This window comes from Pseudorca crassidens, chromosome 11, assembly GCF_039906515.1.
Source record: "Pseudorca crassidens isolate mPseCra1 chromosome 11, mPseCra1.hap1, whole genome shotgun sequence".
In the NCBI taxonomy this organism is placed as follows: Eukaryota; Metazoa; Chordata; class Mammalia; order Artiodactyla; family Delphinidae; genus Pseudorca; species Pseudorca crassidens.
In genome coordinates, this window is record NC_090306.1 from 47,049,784 (window position 1) to 47,060,640 (window position 10,857).

The following is a 10,857-nucleotide window of genomic DNA, read 5'->3' on the forward strand; positions in this document are numbered from 1 at the left end:
GGGGAGGGATACAGGGAGGGAGGTGTGTGATTCAGCTCCTCCCAGGAGCCTTGGTGAGGGACAAGGGACATAGCGTCCTGCCCCAGTTCTCCTCCCCACTCCACCCCCCCCCCACCCCGCTTGGCCAAGTCAAACAGGCCCCCTCCCTGTCCATTCCCCGCTCCTGTTTACACCGGGAGCCCCTTAGTCATTCTCTGGCTGGCTTTTCTACTCTCCCCAATATCCCTCCTCTCTTGGCTCTCTCTGCCCTTATAAGTCCTCTCCCAGTGGTCCCAACACCTCCTGCCTTCCATCTCACCATGCCTGCCTCTGCCTGGCCCTTCCTTCCTCTGCTCTGGGTCAGGCCTGCACTTGGGGTTCCCTCCCAGTTGGAGCTGCTTCAGGCAGCCCTCCAGGCCTGGAAGCTGGCCTAGAAAGGTCAGCCAGGAGAGGGTTCCTAGGGATCATCAGCCCAACCCTCTCCTTCAGAAGAGGAAATGGGTGTAGAGAAGTGAATTGACTTGTCCAAGGTCACATGGCTGCTAGTTAGTGGTGAGCCTGGAACCTAAGTGTTTTGACTCTAAACCCAATACCCTCTCCTCTCAGCCCACTGCCCACTAAATGCTCTGTCTCCTGTCAGCTTTTTCTCTGTGTATCTCTCAGCTTGTCTCTGGCCAGTCTGTGTGTCTCCAAGTGTCTCTGTTTTCTCTCTCGGCTCTGACCTCTCTGCTACCCTCTGTCCCTTCATTGCTCAGTAAGAATTATTTGCTGTGATGACTGATTATTATTAATCACGGTCTGCTTGACAGAGGGGCAGAAGGGGTGAAGGGCAAGGGCAGGACACTCACCAGACTCCTGCTGTCACCAGCCTGCCTGCCCTGAAGGCTGGAGCTTAGAACTAGGAGACTGAATTTCCGCAGAGGAGTTCAGGGTAGAGGTGCAAGTTTTAAAGCCGGGAGCCACGCTGAGTGTCAGTGGCATGGGAGAGGGCTGAGGAATATTAATAATAGTTTATTTAGCACATGCTATATGCCTGGCCTTGGGCTTGACCATTAACCTGCCTTTATCCCATTTCATCTTCCGAATATCTCCAGCACTGCAGGTATTATGATTCTCATTTTACTGTCAGGAAACTGAGGCCCAGAGAGTGACGTGACGAAGACAAGATCACACAAAGAAAGGGGCAGAGGTAGAATCCAAATTTCATCCCAACTGATCCCGAAGTCCTTGCTTTTCCCACTGCACTGTTAGTCTAGTCCTCTAACCTGGGCTGGGTTTCTACAGCGGGAAGATTCTGGAGCAGAGATATTTAACATAGGACCATTGTTCCTAGGGTGGGGGTGGGGAAGATTGGGTGCACAATTCATTAATCCTCGGGAACAGGATGGAAGTGTGTGTGTGTGTGTGTGTGTGTGTGTGTGTGTGTGTGTGTGTGTGTGATTTCTCTGGGGTTGCTTCTTCCAGATTCTCAAATGCCTGGAAACTCTGAGAGCACTGAGGCTGGATATCCTGATTTCGGGGAATAGACTTGAGCCTTGTGGGGCCTGTAAGAAGCCTGGTGGGGTGGCATAGGCTGGGTGAGGTCTTCCTGAAATAACACTTCCCAACTGGTGTGTGTTCACACACACAGATGGGCTGTGGGTGTGCTGAGGCAGGTATCAATCCCCTCAACCTTCGCAGCCTGGTAAGACCTGGGAGCACCAGAGACCCCAGGCTAGTGGCTTCTGGCCAGAGCGACTTCTCTCACTACCTCTGGGGATGGTCCAAATCTAACATTCTCAATGTGATATGATGCAAAAAAGAGTGGGAAGACTTCGCTGGACAAAGGCATCAGAGGAGCTTATTGGTTTGCGGCTCCTGGGACCCCCTCCTCCTGCCCTGTGGTGGGGTGATGAGTGGGAGTTCGGTCTCCCAGAGGGAAGGACGGAGGGATAGGTCTACAGATTATGGAGCTGCAAGGGTTGGGGGGGAGGATTCTGGAAGTAGAGTAAGATCCTGGTTATCCCAGGAGTCTGGGTCTGGAACCTGCTAAAGTTGGAGCATTGAAATGTATGTGTGTCCAAGAGAGAGAAATCGGAAAGTACAGGAGTGGGCCATATGAACCCTAAAGCTCTTTCGCCACCCTGACTCAGGTCTCTGCTTAGGGGAACTGACGGTTCCATCATCTGTGACTCACCCACCACCATCCCCACTCCCTGTCTGACCCGGGGGGGGGGGAATCCCTCCCCCATGTCCTGACCTAAAATAAACGCAGACTCCCCTCCCCTTTCTACCCCCACTTTGCTCACAGCACAGGAGGGGTGGATGAAGGATGTTTGCTAGACATCATGGGGACAAGACCAGTCCTGGGAGATGAGATGCTTTGGTTCTCTTGTTCTAGGGCTCTGAACCTAAGGCTTGAGACCGTGCTCAGGTATCTCTGTAGGGACAAAACTGGGACTTTTTCCAGGCTGGACTAGGTTTGGGAGGGGCAGAGGGACAGGGATTAGGGGAAGGGCACTGGTGGGAGAGGGGCAGGGCTAAGGGAACACTGGGGTAAAAAAATACAAGGCCCAGGGGTCCAGAGCAATCAGATTAATGGGAAGGAATTTCCACCATCCAAGCTAGTGTCTTCTTTTCCAAAGCCTCTTCAGTTTTCCTATTCTACTTTTTGGCATTTTTTTGAGGCAACAGAATTCTGCAGGAAAATGTAACAACTTCACATAGGAAGTTAAAAGGGAAATAAGATTCTCTGGGGTGTCCTAAGCATTGACCTCATTTTATTTGCTCACCCACCCCACCCCCATTGCTGTCCATCCTTTTTCTCTCCTTTGTTGCCATGGACCTACCTCTAGAGAAGAAAGGAGTGCCTGAAGCTTCTGGGCTCAAGGGCCTGGAAGCTGAAGGAGAGATCCATCCGGGGTGGGAGCGTGTGGGCGGGAGCGTCGTTTCCTGGGATGGCCTTTCCAGATGTAAGCACATCTGGAGCCCATCAGGGAGGGACCTGAAGCACCAGGATTCCCAGTGCACACCCAGCTGGGGCTGTGAGGAGCTGAGGAGGAGCCAGGCGTTCCCTCCCACCCCCACGACGCTTGCCATTTCTAGCCTGCTCTTGGGAAAATATTACCAATGCCAGACAGAAAGTTAGGGCATTGGAAGGGGCCGGGAGGAGGGCAAGAGGGCCAGAGATTGCACCCACAACACAGACATACTATTTCACTAGCTTCAGCTTTTTCTGGCTCTATAAAGAGGACAGCGGGAATTCCCTGGTGGTCCAGTGGTTAGGACTCCTCGCTTTCACTGCCGAGGGCCCGTGTTGGGGAGCTAAGATCCCACAGGCCACGTGGTGTAGCCAAAAAAAAAAAAAAAAAAAGACAGCATCTCTGATCGGTTTGGAATCAGGATGTGCGTGTGCGTGTGCGCGCATGCATGCACGCGTGTGTGTGTACAGCACAGGTATGCCATCTGTCCTTACACACACAATAAATTGGCTTCGGCATCAGGTTGGGGATGGGGGCTAGCACGTGCCCCTTCTTGCTTTTCATGAAAAGGTGTAGGTCTTCCCACGAGCTCTCTGGACTTCTAGCACTTCTCACCCCTCCACCCCCAAACAAACACACTCCTTCCTTGGCTGCCAATTCCTTCCTGTCCATCGTCACCTCATAATGAGCACACTTGTTTGCCCGGCATCATGTACAGGGCTAAGAATAGGTCCCTCCCCTTGCCCTTCCCTTCAGGGAGATATAACATGTTGGGGTAATGAATTAGGGGGTAAATGGGGGTATACCGTGATCCCTGCAAGGGATCCAGGTGTTCCCCGCAGCCAACACCAAGGGTAAAATGAGAAGTCTCTGGGGCCGAGATTCAGGAGCGCAGTGAGAGGGAGAGCTCCTCTGCACAGCCCTCTCTTCCGTAGCTATAGCTGGAGGGGGAACCAAGCCCTAAAAGATTTTTAAACAACCTCTGGATTACAAGCTTGTGGCTTTACTGAGTTGAGATATTAATATAATAGAAGGTAGTGGTGGATACAATTTACAAGTCTGATGTATAAAAATATCTTGGGCTTCCTGTCTTACCTGCAGCAAGGTCGAATGGACTATGCCCTCTCAGCCTCCATCTCTTCTCACCTCTGGCCTCAACCCTAGATTGGACTTCAGAGCCCCAGGGGAGAAGCCGAGGAGCGGAGCTCCCTGACCTTCTGGCTTAGATCCCTTTCAATAGCTGTCCAGCAGTTCAGAGCCTGGGCACTGGGACACCTCTCTGATGTAGGTTTGACTAGAGTGTCCCAGATGACGGAATTGTGGGGTTAGGGGCAGGGCTAGGGCCTTCAGGTCTCAAAGATAGAGGAGGGGTGTGTGGTAGAGATTGATAGGGGAAGAAGGAAAGTTTGGGGTTTGGGTAGAGAGCTGAGTGGCTGGGGGAGGGGAAGGTGGGATGGAGCTCTAAGTTTTCACCTCCTGGAGATCAGCCCTTCCTTTAGGCCACACCCTCCACAGCTGGCTGGGAAGAGCTCTCAACCCTACCCCCCCCCCCACAAGCCGATTGCTTACAGATGTTCTAGGAAAGGGGGGGTTGAGAGAAGGGAGGGTGGAAAGGGGGTGCAGAGAAGGAAAACTGAAGGAAGGAGAGGGAGATCCATGGAAGGGAGAGAGGGAGAAGCTGCGGTCAGGTGGGGAAGCCTGTGAGGATGAGGAAGAGCCAGAGGGAAACAGCTGGAGGGGGAGAGAAAGGACGTGAAAAAGGGTCTCGTCTCCCCGCAACTCGCCCTACTCATTGCAGGCAGACATATTAATCTTCTTCACCAAGGCTCTAAGGATGTTCCTTGTCAGCTCAAAACCTTCCCTGGCTTCAACTTTTTAATCAGTAAAGATCTGTCTACTCTAAAGTGTCTAGAACTGGGACTTCCCTGGTGGCGCAGTGGTTGAGAATCCGCCTGCCAATGCAGGGGACACGGGTTCGAGCCCTGGTCCACGAAGACGCCACATGCTGCGGAGCAACTAAGCTCGTGCGCCACAACTACTGAGCCTGTGCTCTAGAGCCCACGAGCCACAACCACTGAGCCTGTGAGCCACAACTACTGAGCCCGCACACCTAGAGTCCATGCTCCACAACAAGAAAAGCCACTGCAATGAGAAGGCTGTGCACCACAACGAAGTAGCCCCCGCTCGCTGCAACTAGAGAAAGCCCGCGCGCAGCAACGAAGACCCAACGCAGCCAAAAATAAATAAATTTATAAAAAAGAAAATAAAGTGTCTAGAACTGTGCAAGTCACATAGTAAGTGTAGTGATCCAATTCAATATACATCTTTGGGTGCTAATTATGTACAAAGCTCAGGGGGCCATGCTGGGAGGCATGAAGAGGGAGAAGAAGAGGGGGAATTGGGCTGAGGTGGAGACACAAATAAGAGCAAAGAGGTAGAGAGAGGCTTCCAAAGAGACAAAAGGCAGAGTGACCAAGGAGGGTGAGCCACGAGTGACGAGTGGGGAGTGAAATGAAGGTGGTGGAGGAAGTAGGAAGGAGGGCCCCCGAAAGATGGTAGGAGGGAGGGAAGGGGAAAGGAAAGGAGAAGGAAAGAAGAGGGAGGGGAATGGAGGGAGAGGACCGGCAGAGAGAGAGAGGCTGGGTGCGGAGCCATGGGGAGTGGGAGATGGGTAGAAAGGGGGAACACTCCCCTCTGGCCTCTTGTCGGCAGTTTCGATGGTCAGACAGCCCGCAGGCCACCTGTCTGCTCCCCACCCCCTTCCCATTTAGGACTTTCTATGTCCTTTGGGGGTCCTTGAATTGACTCTTCCTCCTCTGGTTCCCTTTCCTCCCCACCCTCATCTCTTGGGCACAGATTTCTGAAGTCAGCGTCCTTCCCACTCATCACATTGCGGGGCAGTCTCCCGTGGCCCTCTTTTCTGGGTTTCTGTCTTTGAAATGGGTGGGCAGGGATGAAACAGACCAGAGGTGCATCCAGGTCTGGCCTAGTCTGCACTCAGTGGTCCCCCTCCTTCTCCAAACCAGTGCAGGGCTGAGAATGTGTATCAGAAGTCCCTCTGGCCCCCTTCCTGCTCCAGAGTCCCTGGGGTGGTATTTGCGGGTGGGGGGAGGGGAAACGTCTGAGGTGGAAAGTCTGACGCTGAGTCCAGGCCCCCAGCCCCACTCAGACTGGCTGAGCTCATCTCTCCAGGCAACCACAGCTGGACATTTTCCATGTGATCACCTCAGGGAGGGGGGCTGGGTTCCAGAAACCCAGACAGTGCTGACCGAGTCTCACAAGCGGGCTTGGGGATGGGGCAGCCTCAGGTGGCCCCAACGCACCTCTGCTGTGCTCAGCGGGGAAAGCCCCGGGGGAGGAGCAAGGAGAAACTGGCCTTGAGAAGTGCCAAGGCTAGGATAGATTTTGGGCCCACGTTGGCCCAGGTTTTTTTATCCCTACACCTGAATGTTGACCATTTGCACTGGCAGGACTGGGAAGATGCTGTGTGATGTGAATGTTTATGTGAGGTGAAAACCTGTGTGTGCGTGCGCTTGCGTGTGTGAGACCACCCTGCTCCCTTCCCAGTGCAGTGGGAGGTGAGACAGCTGCCTGCCCTCCCCGTCACCCCATCCCTTCCCTAACCCAGGGCCTTCTCTTTCAACCACAGACAACGGGAAGGCTAGAGAAAGTAAGCCAGGGAACAGAGAGGGGAATGGGTCACTCTCGTCCCCAGTGGAAGAAACTGGGGCAAGGGGTTTCCGAGCTGGCTGGGGGACGATGATCACCCAGCAGCGGGTGCAGGGGCTGCTGTGAGAGTAGCCCCTGGCGCCCTGCCGTGAAGGCTATGGAGCTGGAAGCATTACTGGGTGTCCGGTGTGGGTCTCTGCACCCCTCTTCTCCCTCTCCCCAGCCCCAAGATGCTGGGGTAGGCTGAAGGAGGCTGGTGGGGCGTGTGAGGGAGAGGCAGGGATGGGGGGGCAGGAAGCCTTTGGCTCTTTGTTCCCTCTCTTTCCTGACTCCTCGGTGGCGGCAGACTGGCTTCCTTCCTCCCCACGGCACCTTGGCTCCCAGCTCATTTCCGCTCTTATGCCCTTAGCGCAGCCCTCAACCTGGCACCGTAGAGCTTTTCCAAGCTGGATTTCTGGGCATGGGGACCCCTAGATGAGTGGGAATGGGGGCTGAGGAATGCAAATGAGATGCCAGTGAGCCCCTCCCTCAACCCATTCAAGGTCTGTAAGCTGACTTGAGCGGATCTCGGGAGGGGCTCATTGGCCAGCAAGTGGGAAGCTCTCTGAGCACAGCAGGGACCCAGGTGTTTGGTTACCTGGGGCCTGCCTCTCCTTCAGCCTGGGGTGCACAGAGATCAGGGCTGGAGAGACACCCCACCCCCACCCCAGCCTGGCTTCCATCTCTGTGTCCCTACTTGGCTGTCCTTGCCTCAGTCTGCCCCTGCCCCACCTCCCACCTCCATCCACTGCCCTACAAGTCAAGGAATGTAAGTTTCCTCCCTCACTCTCCCATTGATTAGTCATGGGCGCCCCGATCCCCACGGGAACTGTTACTCACCCTTGAGCCCCCCCTCACCAGCAGTCGTCTCCCCAGAACTGGCTGAATTCCTGTAGGAGGAGCTCCGGTGTTGGACGTGGAGGGGAGGTAGCAGTAGCAGGGGTTGTGTCTGGTGGGCAGTGTCCCAGAGAGAGCCAAAGCAGGAGCCCCCTGCTTCCAACACACACACACACACACACACACACACACACACACACACACACACACACACACACACACAGGTGGTACTCCTGAGTCCAGCCATCTTAAGGGCCATGAAGGTTTAGGCAGAAGGGGTGGGGTTGGCGTAGGAGACAGTGCTGTGACTGCGGAGAAGGGCCCAAAGCAACCGAGCATCTAGTCCCTCCACCGGTGCTGCCTTCGGGGCCAGGACGAGGGCCTGGGGCCCGCTCTTTGCACTTGGCTGACTGCCCAGGCCTGGCCTCTGTCTCACAGAATCAGACAGGGGCCTTTCCCAATAAGGAGCCTCGAACTCCGGGTCCACTCCCCTAACTCCCTCTCCCCTCGAACAGCTCCTCTGCCCTAAAATGGCCACGTTTTCCCTCCTTTCCTCCTTCCCTCCCCAACACCCCAGTTTGGGCCCCAGGGGAGAGAAGGGGGCTGGGTAAGGGTAAGACTGCACAGGGGCCAGATGGGCAGGTTTGGAGAAGGGTAATGGGATCCCGGGAAGAAAGGGGAACTGGGCCGCATGACCCAGGTATGTATGGGGGCGGGGGTGAGGGCACAGCTTCCCGGAGTTATTGTCTTTCCTACGCTATGTATTCTAAGAGCTTTACATGTATTAACTCATTTAATTGGCACTGCCGCTCTATGAGGGAGGTACCGTTGACCTATCTGGTAAGGTGAGGGTACCGAGGAACAGCGAGGTTAAGTAACTTGCCCAGAGTAAGTGGAAGAGCTGGGATTCAAACCCAAGCGATCAGGCTTCTCTTTAGGAGAAACCAACCCACTCGCTTTGCCTATGGAATCCTTGAGACTCACTGGCGGAGGCATAAAGGATGCCCGAGTGGCTTGTGGGATGGCGATGCTTCACAGAAGCTGCCGGTCACAGGGGCCCTACTATGGCCCCTTGGGTGTTTGCATGGATTCAGAGTATATACTCCCAGAGAGCCACTGATGTATTAAAAAAATACCAAAAACTAAAACCAAAATCTATTGTTAAGTGACAGGCCGAGGATATGCAGGTTAGCACAGAAGTTAAATAAGTGTGACTGGGGAGCAGGGAGGAGATGGGGGAGTGGGGGAATGCAAGAAGGGGTGAGAAGTGAGAGTTAGGGCCGAGCTGAGAGAATGAAGGAGAAGCCACAGGGAGTGTGTGGAGGGACTTCCTTGAGCCCTTCCCCAGCCTTTGCTTCTGTTCTAGGCAGTTAAAAATAGTGATTTATTCTCCCCACTGAGGGGGAGAAAGGAAGAAAGGGATGAGAATTCTAGCCCTGACAGCAGCCAGGAAGCCCCTGGGATAGATCCAGGTATTTGACTTGGAAGTACCAGTTTAAGCAAGACTCTCCCCTTTTCTGGCACTCCATTTTGTCTTTCATAAGCCAACGGAATTGAACTAGATGATCCCTGAGGTTCCATCCCCAACACATTCAGATTCCTCTATGGGAACTCAGCGGGGAAAACCAGCGTGGAGGCTGGAGTCCTTGTGTGGGGCTACAACTAAACAAACATTTGGTAACTAGGATGAGCTCAGGGCTCTGGGGGAAAGGCTCTGCAGTGGGGGATGGGAAGGAAGCCAGGCCACGCAAGGCCAGACCCCAGAACAGTGAACGGAGGATGGACTCATTCATTCACTCAACTGTGTCCCTTCAGAAATTAAAACCTAGAGAGCTGAGCTTCCCATCTGAGGAGGCTGTACGAGAGTCTGAGCTCTAGATGTCTAGGAAGGGCAAACTCTCAGGTCCCTCCTCAATTTTTGAGGTATTATGGGAAAAATTAGCGAATAGTTACCAAGTACCAGGTACACATCTAAGCATTTTACATGTATTACCTCATTTAACCGCCCCCCCCCAAAAAAATCCTGTGAGGCAGCATTTTATATCTTTCAAATCGATGTCCCTATTTCATCTTCCTAACAACCCTCTAAAGTTAACAAGGCCATTTGGTTAATGAGGGATCTGAAAAAGTCGGAAAAAGGGAAATTAGATTTCTAGTAGGATTTTCTAACTGGTAAAGGTGGGAGACCCTGGAGTTAGGGGACCCTCACTTCCCAGGAAGATCTTTGCTGGCCCTGGATTTCTAGATTGGTTTAGCTGGAGGGAGGGTGGGGTGTGCTTTCCAGCCCTTGACAAATAGGGAGATGAAGATACGCACCAAGGCCACATGACATGTTACTGAGTAGGAGGGGGAAAATGACACTGATATCTTGGAGAATGCGCCTTAGAAGTCTTTAGCGATAGAAACACCCCCATAGGGTTGGGGGTTACCTTAAATCTGCAAAAGGAGCTTGAGAAGCTAGCGGGAGAATTCTGAGTGAGCTAGCTGCTCTTTGTTTTCACTAACTACTGGGCCCAACAGCAGGAGAGAAGGCAATTAGATATATAGAGGGACTTCCCTATTGTTTGGGGCCAATAGGGGAATCTCGCCTCCTATGGTGATTGTAAAGTCAATGCATTCCTCCATTACCAGTCTGTGGGAGGTGGAGGGGTAGTGGTAGTGGTGGTAGAGAAGGGGGATGATAGAGAGGGGGATGGTAGTGGACACGTGGACACGGGGTGGTTCGCCCGCATGACCTCTGGCCAGCTAGAAGAGCCTGAGATTTCCAGGAGGAGGAGGAGGAAATTTGCCAGAAGGGTACTCGAGGGGAGGGTCCATGTGTTTGGGCTCCAGCCTGGGGTGAAGTCAGAGACACAAATCACACCATCACACCTCCCAAACTGCCCGTTTCCGCTTTGAGCTCAGTTCTCAGCCGAGAGCCAGCTCTCCTGCCAGAGGAGTGAGTGTGGCGATGGGGGAGGGACCAAGGAGCTGGAGGCCGGTGGCTGGGAATGGGAATCAGCTGGGACCGGGAATCTGGTCTCATCAGGGTCATGAAATGGGCTCAGGGTCAGGGCTGGTAGAACAGGGAGATCTTAACTGAGTAATGATGAGAAATGCCTGCGAGGGTTGTCGCCCTCGTCCCATTCAGGACACGCCCACTGCCACACCCAGTCTGCCATATTCTCTCCCAGAGATAAACCCCCTATGACATGCCTAGAGGCACAGATACCTATGTAGCCGCAACCCCCATCCACCTCTTCCCCCATCCAGCTGTTGCTCACTTTTGCCAGAAAACCCCAGATCTTCCTGTGAGCTGCAAGTGGGGTTGAAAGAGATAAGGGTATCCTGGATCTCCTTTAAGATCTGGAAACAGCCTCCTCTCGTGATCTCA